Here is a 14,354-nt window from a genome sequence, read left to right as displayed (position 1 = left end):
CTAGCAAGATGCCCGTGCGTTGCACGTAACATCAAGATGCATTTGTATGACTTGGTTATCTTGTGAGAGAAAAGGATGAATGAGGGAAGGCCTTATTTGCAAATGTGGAGAGGTGTGTGTGTACCTTTTTGCAAAATTGCCATAGTTCCTTTCCTATCCGTCAGATATAAATCGGACGGCCTATATTGCAGGATGGCAGGCACACCATCAACACCAACTCTGTTTTTTATAAGAGTGTATTTTATGTATTATTTTATAATAGTGTAGATGTAGAGTAGATATAAGTCCACAGGTGGGCACGATGTTAGTGAGATAATGTGATGCAACACTAGAGGTGCCATGTGGAGCGTTTAACTGGTCAACTAGTCATGTCATGAGCAAATACAAAGTTGTACAGTGAGCCCGTGACTGTATAATAACCACTAAACGTAAACGGTGGCCGTAATGAGTGGATTATGAAGTCCAATGTATGTATCGTGCTTTCGCTTCAAATACAATGATCGTCATTGCATATATCACGAGAGAAAGATGAAACACGCGTGAATTTTCTGGGGGCTTACTTTTAGAGGACCTGGAGATAGTTTTGTGTGCATACGTGAAAGGAGCGTACAGGGGGGTATGCAATGGAGAGAGAGATGCTCTTCGTTTCTCTTTATTATGACTAACTTCGTATATAGTATAAAAATATACAAATTCACAGTGCGGAATAAATATCATTGTGGGCACCATGCAATGCAAATTAGCGTTCGTACTCCTCCATATAACTTTGTAATGTTGTATATATGTAGAAACTCTAAAATAATTTTTTGGCCACACTTTATTCAAAAGGAATGTTGTATGCGAAATAAACGTGAAGAGAGGGCTTTTTAGATCAATGAGGTATGTGATGTAGCATGTGTGAATGTGTAGTTGATGCATTTGGCGGGGCGTAGAGAGGTATGTGTGTGTATTACGTATTCGAGAGAGGCATGGATAGAGGGGCCGACGGGGGGGAGAGATAGCACGAGAAATGAGAGTGGTCTAGAGAGTGAGACGAATATGATGCCACGACAAGAGATTCCATTCCCTTGAGTGTGTATATGCAAGGGGGGAGGGAATAGAGGCACCAGGAGAAATTTTCTGTGTGTGTGGTGTTTGTGTTGGTATGTGTGGGTGTGAGAAGATAATGAGACGTGGGGGCAGAAGGTGTGTCACCGCGTGAGGTCCGGTGGGTCGAGGTGAGGCCCTTCGTTCGGTTCCGTCCTGCGCCACATTGGTTGTCCCATGACACATTTAGGAAGACCCATGGATGACTAGTCGTACAAGACAAAGATAGCAGAATTGTGAAGGACTCTGTGTCCACTGACAAAGCCGGCTAGGATTTGTAACCCTAGGTTCTCGGACTAAGGTAACCCCTTCATCTCTGATATTACTATTCATCCAACCTAACTTTAAGGGGCATCCTATAGAATGCTCTGCTAGAATCATACTCGTCGATCAGGAAGAGAGGTGTGAGATAATGCGTGAGAGACAGGCGTAAAGATAATGTGCGTACATGAGACACGTAGGCAGGTCCATGTATATAGAAAGGGTCGATGAGGATTGTGCATGTGTATGTTTCCGAGAGGAAGAGTGCTTGTGATAAAGGTTAGTGAAAACAGTTGTAAATGGTTACGAGAGGGAGGGAGGGTTATATCTAGAGCATATGTGTGAGAAAGACACCTCGGGAGAGAGTGTGTGAGCATGTGTGAGAGACCACCGATGGAGACTGAAACTACACGTAAAATACTGCTCTACACATTGATTAAAGATATAAACTGTATCCAAATATTAGGATGGGATCATGATATTTGCAATTCGCGTAAGGAGCGGTCATTGATCCATCAGACATCTAGATTCTATCGAATTTGAGCATGTCTATGTTATTATTTGACACAATTGATCCACATAGTTAGTATTTTGAACTCCAGACAATGCATCGCTTTAGTGTCACGCCCAATATGCGATACTATCCTAAAGAGACTCGAAGGTCCCACCAAGGATAGAACCGCATATTGAAACGCTTTTGCAAGGTGGATATCATTACATCAACATTACATAATAGATAGGGATACATACATAAGGCATACAATGCCACATGAATACAACATTACATCATACATAAGAGCAACATCCGACTACGGATGAAACACAAACAGAAACTCAAACGACATCCACCTGCTAGCCCAGGCTGCCGACCTGGAACCTATCCCCTGATCGAAGAAGAAGCAGAAGAAGAACTCCAAAACAAGCAAACCTCGCTCTCGCGTCATGATCATCGCATAACCTGTACCTGCAACTGTTGTTGTAGTAATCTGTGAGCCACGAGGACTCAGCAATCCCATTACCATGGGTATCAAGACTAGCAAAGCTTAAAGGGGAAAGGAAGGGGGGTAAAGTGGTGAGGTTGCAGCAGCGACTAAGCATGATATGGTGGCTATCTTATGCAAAAGAGAGCGAGAAGAGAGCAAAACGGAACAGTCGTGAAGCTAGCAATGATCAAGAAGTGATCCTGAACTCCTACTTATGTCAAACATAACCCAAAACCGTGTTCACTTCCCGGACTCCGCCGAAAAGAGATCATCACGGCTACACATGCGGTTGATGCGTTTTAAATCGTATCTGGTGTCAAGTTATCTACAACCGGACATTAACAAATTCCCATCTGCCACATAACCGCGGGCACGGCTTTCGAAAGTTTATACCCTGCAGGGGTGTCCCAACTTAGCCCATGATAAGCTCTCGCGATCAATGAAGGATATTCCTTCTCCCAGGAAGACCCGATCAGACTCGGAATCCCGGTTTACAAGACATTTCAACAATGGTAAAACAAGACCAGCAAAGCCGCCCGGATGTGCCGACAAATCCCGATAGGAGCTGCACATATCTCGTTCTCAGGGCACACCGGATAAGCGAAGCGTACAGGAACCGACGTAATCCAAGTTGCCAAGGAATGGTCCCGCACGGTGCTCTAGTTTGGACCAACACTTGGAGGAGCACTGGCCCGGGGGGGTAAATAAAGATGACCCTCGGGCTCCGGAAACCCAAGGGAAAAAGGGCTAGGTGAGGCAAATGGTAAAACCAAGGTTGGGCCTTGCTGGAGGAGTTTTATTCAAAGCGAACTGTCAAGGGGGTCCCATAAATCACCCAACCGCGTAAGGAACGCAAAATCCGGGAACATAACACCGGTATGACGGAAACTAGGGCGGCAAGAGTGGAACAAAACACCAGGCATAAGGCCGAGTCTTCCACCCTTTACCAAGTATATAGATGCATTAATTAAAATAAGAGATATTGTGATATCCCAACATAATCATGTCCATCATGGGGCAATCTTCAACTTCACCTGCAACTAGCAATGCTATAAGAGGGCTGAGCAAAGCGGTAACATAGCCAAGCAATGGTTTGCTAGGAAGGGTGAAAAGGTTAGAGGCTGACATGGCAATTTGGGAGGCTCGATAGAACAAGGGATAGGTAGCGCAGCATAGCGATAGAACGAAGCAACTAGCATAGCAATGATAGTAATGAGATCCAAGGTGACGGTCATCTTGCCTAAAATCCCGCTAGGAAGAAGAACGAGTCCATGAAGAAGACGAATGGGAGTAGTCGAACGAATCCTCACAATCGCAACATTACCGGAACTAAGAAGCAACACCGGAAAGAAACAAACAACATGGTAAATGCACAAGCATAAACATGGCATGATGCACAAACAAGTATGATGCATGTCCGATTTAATGAGGCATGGCATGGCAAAGTGCAACAAACAATACTACAAGTTAAGTGGAGCTCAATATGCAATGAGTTGCATACTGACAAAACACCACATTGACATATTTAGTTTAATCTCGTTTAAGCTACCAAACAATATTAAATGTTATTAAGCATGGCAAGGGGTGAAGCATATGAAAACTACCTATCTAGGCAAGTTTAAATGAGGCCAGAACAACAAACAACAATTCCTGAAAATCCTCATGTGCAATTTCTGAATTTGGTACTTTTCTACCATAAAACATATTTTATTGTTGTTAAACAGCAAAAATAAAGTGCAACATGTTAAACTATGCATTTTTCTAGCCCATTTACATATAAAGAACATTTAAACCCGAGCTACGGTTATTTAGTTATGAAATAAAGCATTTTAGCATGGCATTTAAGCAAAGTTAAACAAACCGCATTTTCAACATTCCCAACATTGATGAAAGTGGCATATTATTAATCTACACAAAATTCTAAGCATTTTACAAGTTTAAATCATTTTAATCTGATGCACGATTCATGAGTTATAATATGCATGATGCTTAGGGGTTTTTTCTGTAAAAATAGCACTCCCTGGATAAATAGACAAATTCACAGATCTGGAAAAAAAAGGTACACGGGCCGAATTTGGTGGCCCGAATGTGTACAGGAGAGGGCACTGGGTGCTCACCAGGCCGCATGGGCCGGTTGGTGGAGGAGCTGGCAGGCCGCGACTGGGCCTTGGAGCGCTGCGGATGGAGAGGCCCAGGCAGCAGGGCGACGGGTCAACGACGCGGGCGAGCAGTTCTGGTGAGCTGCAGGTCGATGCAGAGGAAGCAGAGGTCGGCATCAGGCGAGGTGGAGGAACTCCGGCGAGGCAGAGGCGGCAAAGACGGCGTGGAGGCGAACGAGGGCCGGGCATGATGGCGAGATCCGGCGAGCACGCGGATTGGGCGAGGTAGCGGCAGAACTTGGCGCGCGGGCGATGTTGGAAGCAGAGGAGCAACCCGACAACGAGGGCGGCGCTAGAGGGTCCTGGCGGCCGGACCCGGCGACGTGACGACGAGGGGCTCGAGTCGACGGAGCAAGCAGCAGGCACGGCGGCACTGAGGACTCCGGCGGCGCAGGGGCGTCGAGGCACTGAGCGACGAGCTGGAGGTCGGGGACGGCTCGGTCAACAGCGGGACTGATGCGTTCGCTTATCTCTTGGACGAGGCCGAGGTGAAGGCAGGGAGGAGGAGCTCGGCATGGGGCTCCTCGGGCACGAGGTACAGGCGGGGATGGACGCCGGCGACGCGGACGAGGCGAAGGCCTCCGGCGAAGAAGCTCCAGGCGGCGGGCACTGCAAGATCGTGGACGCGAGCGTCCATGGCGTCGGGTCCCTGCTAGAGAAGGGAGAGGCGAGAGAGATTAGAGAGGTTGAGGGAGAGAGGAGCACGGGGAGCATATGAAGAGAAGCCAGGGAAGAAAAGGAGCGGGACGAGGCCGGCAGCATGACCTGTTGTTGCTGTTGTCGCCTGCGGCGTGGAAGCGCGGGCGGTGGGGAGGCACTGGTGCTCACGATCCACTCGGGATCGAGCAGAGGAGGGAAGAAGAGGCATGCTGCGAGAGGATTTGGGCAGGGAGATGGCTGGGGATCGAAGAGAGGTCGCAGGATCAATGGATTTGGAAGTCTCTGTGGTGGCTGGTTGGCTGGATCTGGATCCGAAGAGAGGTGGGAGGAGGCTGCGGGATCGAGGGAGGGGATCCCGAGAGGATTTGGTGGAGTGGCGGCGAGATGGGACAAGGGTCCTAATTTTTAGGGTTTGTCTAGATTTAGACTAGGAGTCTCTTATATAAGGAAAGAGGAGGAGTTTAGGGTAGATTCGGACCCTCCGATCGAAATCGGGCGGTTGAGAAAAAGAGACTAGGTGAGTACAATAAATAAACGATGATATTTAGGGGATGTTTGAGGATGATCCGGAGCTATTGGTCAAGACCGTGCAGGTCGGGTTCTGGAGAGGTTTCGGACGCGCGCGAGGGGGTCTATGCACTTTACAGAGAGACTCCGGTTTAGGCAAGAGGGAAAAAACAAAGAACAAGGTTGGTCTCGGAACGGTCAATGAAAGCCGGGGGGGGACGCGGCAACTACGAGCGGATGCAAACTTTGTGAAAACATGCAGATGCAATGCGCATGATGCTATGAGATGAGATGCATGACAAGAACAAATTGCAAAACAACAGACAAAAACCCAACCACGGAGGAAAATAATATCACATCTCCGGAAAAGGCAAGAGTTGGAGTTACGAATATGGAAAGTTGTATCCGGGGCGTTACATTTAGCAATCGAATATAAACGTGAGTATAGTTCATGTTGTGTGTGTAAAGCACATTATACATACGAAAGTTACACAATGGACATTTATAAATAGCTACCTATGAACTAGCATACATTTGAATTCAACCCAAGGTGGTTTAAAAAGTCGAATTCAACATGAAGTCCATTCAATTATTTGAATTTGATATCATGGCATTTGTAAACCATACCTAAACTATGGGGGTACCAATCTTTGCTCTGATTTTGTACATAATAGCATATGTTGTCGTGTACAAAATAGATTCAAATTTAGCTCCTCCATTCCAAAATAATCGTAGTTATAGGATTTTCAAGTGTCAAAATTTCAAAAGGAAGCGGATAATTTAATGAGGTTTTCAAACATACAAGGTCAAATATAATGTTGTCTATTTAGGTCAATCCTCATAGTTCAAGTGTACTCTAAACATGAATGCTTGTGTTTCAAAATTTCGAACGAAGCGCGAAAAGAGCCTCTACTCGCCCGAAACCGCGTGAGACCAATGTTTGGTAGTACAAGGAAATTACTTTTCTAATAACTCCGACATGTGAAACCTACCGGCCCGACGTCCAAAGGTCTAAACCGGGGTAGGTTTCTAGCTTCATCTAGACGCCACGCAACCGCATCCGAAAAACATTCATACACAATGGCCGCCTAAGCACACATGCGCGCGGCCGAAATCGCTCCCGCCCACTATTTGGGACACCTGGGATTACCATCTTACCCCCGACCCACAGTAGGTCCGAAATTTAAGAGGGGGGCAAAGTTTGTACTTTCCCCAAATTTCAAACAAGCGTGTCCCATCTTCTGTTCAAAAAAGGCAAAAACAAGCGCGTCCCAGACCGAAACATGGTTCCCCCCACCCATCTGATTCCCTATTCTTACTCCGTGGGCGCCAAAACTACCTCTCCACTAGCCGCGAAACCCCGGCGTCCTCCGTCCGCCACCCCATCCCACCCATCAACCGCCGCCCTCCTCCATCACGCCGGAGCCGATACCCCGATGTCATCGTCCACCGCAACCTCAAGCGTAACGCCCTCCATGGCTAGTAGTTGAAGCCGAGGCCGAGTCGTCTGTACCCGAGCCAGTTAAACCACGTTGTCCTGCACCTCACCACTGCCGCTCCAACTTTGCCACCCTCCACCGCACCAGAGCTATTCCTGCTACGCCGTCCTTCGCCGCCTCGGATCTGCTTCCCCTCCGCCGACATACAACCATGGCAACATAGTGAACAATTTGGCCATGGGTTCGTCCAAGCCTGCACCCTCCAGAACATCGGTTTCCCCGGTAAAAACAAGAAGATCGGCGCGACATGTGGAGGTGACCACACTGGCAACCGAAGAAGGTACTCCTCTTCCCTTATTCGTGCAAATCTTACGTCTCTGCTTGCACGGTATTCATCCCACAAAAGACACTAGTTGACCGCTTCTTCTTGATACTAGATGTTCCTAGTAACTCGCGATGCACAAGGTTTCTCCTCATATACTATTTCACCTTAGCTAGAGGTCCGTCGTCCCCCTGAATTTCCATTTCTGGCCAGTTGATTCCCAATTAACGGAAGCATTCCCCGACGTAACACGCGCTAGTACGACTATTACACTAGGGAAGCAGCACCTTGGTGTTTATCTTAGGGGCGTCTGCAGCCTAGAGCTACTGGCGCCCGATCTGGAGGTCGGCCGGGATTAAAGGGATGGCTTGGGAGCACTGCCAAGCACGGCGGTGGTGTGAGGTCGATGGGAGGGCGGGGCGGCGGAGGCATGGGTCTGGGCCGGTGGTCGCTGGCGGTTCGAGAAAGATCGTCAACAGTGACTGGCGGGAGGTAGACGAAGGCCATCTGCCCGTTCCATATAGATCGGACGGTTCATTAAAAAAATCGCCTGACCTATTTATTTTCAGTCGACTGTTATCTTAGATATGACCGCATATGGTGGTGTGCTGGAGGAGTACCTGCATTTCCTGTGCTCATATATTACAAAATCATACAGAGTAGAAGCTAATTTTGTTTGCCATGCAATGTTGTAGAGCTATCATATGTCTCCTGTCATTTATTTTTCAGCCACCTGCTATCTGCTACTTTTACAGTGCACTAGTTCTGCACACACTTCACCCATACTCTCACTATTGTGTTTTTATGCAAGGGTATTTCAGGCTCTCCTGCCGAAAGAGAAGCAGCAAAGAAAAGAGAGAAGTTGCTCCAGCTTCATATGCTGGTAGGCAAGACACGTTACCGCGCTATAAAGGGTGCGGTGTCAGCAGATGGAGACGGTAAACGTTGCTCTGGAGTTGATGACCTCGCTCGCAATGAACCACCATCCCAGGTGCTTGCTTTAACTTCGCGGTGTCGTATGTGGTTGCATGTTCCATATGGTGTCTAGCTTGTATTTGAAAGGCCGAAGTCGGTCTTTATTAAGATAAGGAAATATATTTTTTACATGAACCACCATCCCGTGAGCACCAGAAGACAAATAGCTAGTCAGGGCACTGGTCGAGCCAGTGACAAGCCCAGCAAAGACAAGCATCACCTGGAAGCCAACTAGAAAGCCGCAATGGTGGCGAAGCAGCCCGCCTCCCACCAGGCTCTCAGGTCCTAGATGATCATGTTCACCACTCCAGCCGGATGTCTAGCTTGTATTGCTTCCAATTTGGTTAAATAGCATCTGCTTAGCTTACACATTATACCTTTGAATATGACATGCCTTTCTGTTTTTGGTACATACTAGTACATCTGTGTATTAACCATGTTCTTACATCAAACTAATGTTCTTGTGTATCTGAGGGAGTCCCGGACTAGGGGGTGTCCGGATAGCCGAACTACCATCATCGGCCGGACTCCAAGACTATGAAGATACAAGATTGAAGACTTCGTCCCGTGTCCGGATGGGACTTTCCTTAGAATGGAAGGCAAGCTTGGCGATACGGATATGTAGATCTCCTACCTTTGTAACCGACTCTGTGTAACCCTAGCCCTCTCCGGTGTCTATATAAACCGGATGGCCTTAGTCCATAGGACGAACAACAATCATACCATAGGCTAGCTTCTAGGGTTTAGCCTCCTTGATCTCGTGGTAGATCTACTCTTGTAACCCACATCATCAATATTAATCAAGCAGGACGTAGGGTTTTACCTCCATCAAGAGGGCCCGAACCTAGGTAAAAACATCGTGTCCCTCGTCTCCTGTTACCATCCGCCTAGACACACAGTTCGGGACCCCCTACCCGAGATCCGCCGGTTTTGACATCGACATTGGTGCTTTCATTGAGAGTTCCTCTGTGTCGTCACCGATAGGCTCTATGGCTTCTTCGATCATCAACGACGATGCGGTCCAGGGTGAGACCTTCCTTCCCAGACAGATCTTCGTATTCGGCGGCTTCGCACTGCGGGCCAATTCGCTTGGCCAGCTGGAGCAGATCGAAGGCTATGCCCCTGGCCGTCAGGTCAGATTTGGAAGTTTGAACTTCATGGCTAACATCCGCAGGGACTTGATCCTCGACGGATTCGAGCCACAGCCGAGCGTGCCGTACTATCACGATGGGCATGATTTAGCTCTACAGCCGGACAGTACCCTGGAGGCCGCACTCGAACCCGCTCCGATCTTCGACTCGGAGCCGGCTGCGTAGACCAAGGATGGATGGCTAGACACCACCTCGGGGGCTGCAACCTCTACGGCGATAGAGCCGAACACCGATCTTGTCCCCCATGAAGCTCGTGACTCCGAGGTGCCGGACTCTGGTCCTCCCGCGCCCCCTCCAGTCGAATCCGATTGGGCGCCGATCATGGAGTTCACCGCGGCGGACATCTTTCAACACTCACCTTTTGGCGACATCTTGAGTTTGGTAAAGTACCTCTCGTTATCAGGAGAGGCCTGGCCGGACCGCGGCCAGGACGGTTGGGATGCGGATGACAAAGAAATTCAGAGCCCACCCACCACCCACTTGGTAGCCACTGTCGACGATCTAACCGACATGCTAGATTACGACTCTGAGGACATCGACGGTATGGACGACGATGCCGGAGACGACCAAGAACCAGCGCCCACCGGGCACTGGAAAGCCACCTCTTCATATGACATATACATGGTGGATATCCCAAAGGATGGGAACGGCGAAGGAATAGCGGAGGATGACCCCTCCAAGAAACAGCCCAAGCGCCGGCGTTAGCGGCGCCGCTCTAAATCCCGCCATAGCAAGAACGAGGATTCCGGCACCGGAGACAATAATACACCGGATAGCGCCGAAGACAACCCACTCCAGCAAGATCCAGCACAGGAGGAGGGGGACGCCAGCCCTCATGAGAGAGCAGCCGAAGAAGAGGTAGAGGACTATATGCCTCCCTCCGGAGATGAGGCAAGCCTCGACGACGACGAATTCGTCGTGCCTGAGGATCCCGTTGAACAGGAGCCTTTCAAACGCAGGCTTATGGCCACGGCAAACAGCCTCAAGAAAAAGCAGCAGCAGCTTAGAGCTGGTCAAGATCTGCTAGCCGACAGATGGACCGAAGTCCTCGCGGCCGAAGAGCATAAACTCGAATGCCCCTCCAAAAGCTACCCCAAACGTAAGCTGCTCCCCCGATTAGAGGTGGAGGCATATGATCCCGCTTCACCAGGAGACAATACGGCTGATCGACCACCCCGTGGTCGCGACAGAGAGGCCTCAAGGCCCTTCACTAGACCCGTACCCCGGCATCGCTCGAAAAGCACAAGGCCACAGGGGAACACTCCGGACCTGCGTGACATATTGGAGGATAAGGCAAGACAATCAAGATCGATCTATGGATCACGTGGGCGCCCCACGATACGTGATGATCACCGTCACCCCGGACACAGTAAGTCCGGCCGGGCCGAACACAACAGACAAAGCTCTTTTGAGCTCCGTCGCGATATCGCCCAGTACAGAGGCGCCGCACACCCACTGTGCTTCATAGATGAGGTAATGGATCATCAAATCCCAGAAGGGTTTAAACCCGTCAATATTGAATCTTATGATGGCACAACAGACCCCGCAGTCTGGATCAAGGACTATCTCCTCCACATCCACATGGCCCGCGGAGACGATCTCCACGCCATCAAATATCTCCCACTCAAACTTAAAGGACCAGCCTGGCACTGGCTTAACAGCTTGCCAGCAGAGTCAATCAGGAGTTGGGAGGACCTGGAAGCCGCATTCCTTGATAACTTCCAAGGCACGTACGTGCGACCACTAGATGCAGATAACCTAAGCCACATAATTCAGCAGCCAGACAAATCGGCCAGACAATTCTGGACACGGTTCTTAACCAAGAAAAACCAAATCGTCGACTGTCCGGATGCCGAGGCCCTCGCGGCCTTCAAGCATAACATCCGCGACGAGTGGCTTGCCGGCAGCTGGGACAGGAAAAGCCGAAATCCATGGCAGCCCTTACATCACTCATGACCCGCTTCTGTGCGGGTGAGGACAGCTGGCTAGCACGCAGCAACAACCTCAACAAAAATTCTGGCAGTCCGGATATCAAGGACCGTAGTGGCAGGTCGTGTCGCAACAAAAACAAACGTCGCATTAATGGCGATAACACTGAGGATACGGCAGTCAATGCCGGATTCAGAGGCTCTAAACCCGGTCAACGAAAAAAGCCATTCAAAAGAACAACTCAGGGTCCGTCCAATTTGGACCGAATTCTCGACCGCTTGTGCTAGATACATGGCACCCCTGAAAAGCCAGGTAACCACACCAATAGGGACTATTGGGTGTTCAAGTAGGCAGGCAAGTTAATTGCCGAAAACAGCGACAAGGGGCTACATAGCGACGACGAGGAAGAGACCCGACCGCCGAACAATAGAGGACAGAAGGGTTTCCCCCCACAGGTGCGGATGGTGAACATGATATATGCCACGCACATACCCAAAAGGGAGCGGAAGCGTGCACTCAGGGATGTATACGCGATGGAGCCAGTTGCCCCGAAGTTCAATCCATGGTCCTCTTGCCCGATCACCTTTGACCGAAGGGACCACCCCACCAGCATTCGCCATGGTGGGTTCGCCGCATTGGTTCTAGACCCAATCGTTGATGGATTTCATCTCACCAGAGTCCTGATGGACGGCGGCAGCAGCCTAAACTTGCTTTATCAGGACACGGTGTGCAAAATGGGCATAGACCCCTCAAGGATTAAACCTACCAAGACGACCTTTAAAGGCGTCATACCAGGTGTAGAAGCCAATTGTACAGGCTCAGTTACACTGGAAGTGGTCTTCGGATCCCCGGATAACTTCCGAAGCGAGGAGTTAATCTTCGACATAGTCCCGTTCCGCAGCGGCTATCATGCCTTGCTCGGACGTACCGCGTTCGCAAAGTTCAACGCGGTGCCGCACTACGCATACCTCAAGCTCAAGATGCCAGGCCCTAGAGGAGTCATCACGGTCAACGGAAACACTGAACGCTCCCTCCGAACGGAGGAACATACAGCGACTCTCGCGGCAGAAGTACAAAGCAGCCTTTTAAGGCAATTCTCGAGTCCGGCTGCCAAGCGGCCGGACACAGCTAAGCGTGCCCGGAGTAACCTACAACACGACCACCTGGCACGTTCCGAGCACGTGTAGCAGTGCGGCCCCAACCCCAGCCCCTGTAAAACATTAAGACAGACCCTTCGCGTACTCTATTACGCTCTGAAGATACCATGGGCATGGGGCAAGGGGCTCGACCACGATAAGCCCAGCCTGCGGCTCAACCGCACCAGGGGCTCTTAAGTGTGTTGTTTCTTTTTCTTTTCCTTTTATTTTTTACCTACAGGACTCCGTTCGTCAGAGGCCCTGTCCGGCAGCAGACATGCCGAACCCACGATACAACAGCCAGGGAAGGAGAAAGGCTACAACGAAAATCCAGGTGGTCTCCATTATGAGCATTAAATCTGTTTTATACATTATTCCGTAGCCTACCTGTCGGGGAAACTGATCCACGAACACCTATGGGACCGGCGGACCGAGCCCCTTTCGGTTCGGCAGGGGGCGGAGATCGCACGAAGAGCGGATCGAGGCGGAGCACACGAGCAGTTTACCCAGCTTCGGAGCTCTCCGGAGAGATAACACTCCTACTGCTGCATGTCTGAGTATATTGAGTTCTTGCTCGGGAGCGCTGGGTGCTACAGTACACACTAGCTGCTAACGAGACCGAGCGTGAGTGTTTTTCTGTCTTCGAACCCCCCCCCCCCAACGTTGCGCATGGGCCTCCTTTTATATGCTAAAGGGGTCTCCGACAGGTGGCAACGTGGACAAGGGTAAAAATGGAAAAAGGAATTGCGGTTGGTACAACTACCTGTACAGTGTATCATACCTAACCCTGACGGCAGGGGACAAAGGCATTAAATGCCCGTCTGCGTCGCCCAAATAGTGCAAAAAGGGACCGTCAGGGACGCCACCGCTCGCCACGATGGCAGTCTTGTCAGCGTCGCTTGCCACCGCGCACCGCTGGCTGCACAGCCTCTTGCCACGCGCGCCTGGAAAGGCCCCAGGGCGACACGTTGGTGGATGTGCTGGAGCACGGGTACAGAGTGGTAGCATGCCGCGGCAAGCGCCTTGCCGCGGTCGTTGTCTTGTTGCGTCCGAAAGCTTGTCGCTCACCGGGCCTTACCGGGACGCGTGGCGCGTCGCGGCAAGTTCCTTGAGATGCCTTGGTTGGCATTCCCGACAAGCTCCTCTTGCCGGGGCCTTGTCTCCTTGGCTTGAATACTTTGTTCTTGAATGGCTCCAAAGGAACCACGGAGGACCTTGGCGGTCACCCGGCAAGCCTTGCCGCGGGGTGCTGCAACTACCCGTGCACAAGTTTGGGATACTAGGGTACCCCTACTCTAGTACACCGACAGGAGCCCCTGGGCCTGGGCCACACATAGCGCCGAGCGCTGTTGGGCCAGGCCCAAAACAGGGCACGGGCACGCGCGGCCTGGGTTACGCCGTATCTTACTCCGTATCCACCACGCCTTCCCCGAATGGCACGCATCGAATGCGGCGTCGTGGGAGAGATCGTGGGTGGTTTTTTTATTCGGAAAGACGGAACGCCCGCCCCTCCCTCTTTATAAGCAGGGGAAACAAGGGCAGTTCGCCCATCTCGCCGGTTGCTACTCCAATCTCAGAAATCTCCGCCGCTCACCCATCTTCCCAAAGCTGAAAGAGAGCAGCGCTCCGCCCCCCATCGCCACCAGCATCACCTACGCCGTTGATCTCCCCCACCACCTCCGCCATGGCTCCGGAAGCTGACAAGGGGAAGGTCCTGAAGTCGGCCGAGGCGCAGCGGCTCGCGGC

Source organism: Triticum dicoccoides, chromosome 4B, assembly GCF_002162155.2.
Source record: "Triticum dicoccoides isolate Atlit2015 ecotype Zavitan chromosome 4B, WEW_v2.0, whole genome shotgun sequence".
NCBI lineage: Eukaryota > Viridiplantae > Streptophyta > Magnoliopsida > Poales > Poaceae > Triticum > Triticum dicoccoides.
The sequence above is the reverse complement of the archived record's forward strand: the minus strand, read 5'-3'. Positions refer to the sequence as shown.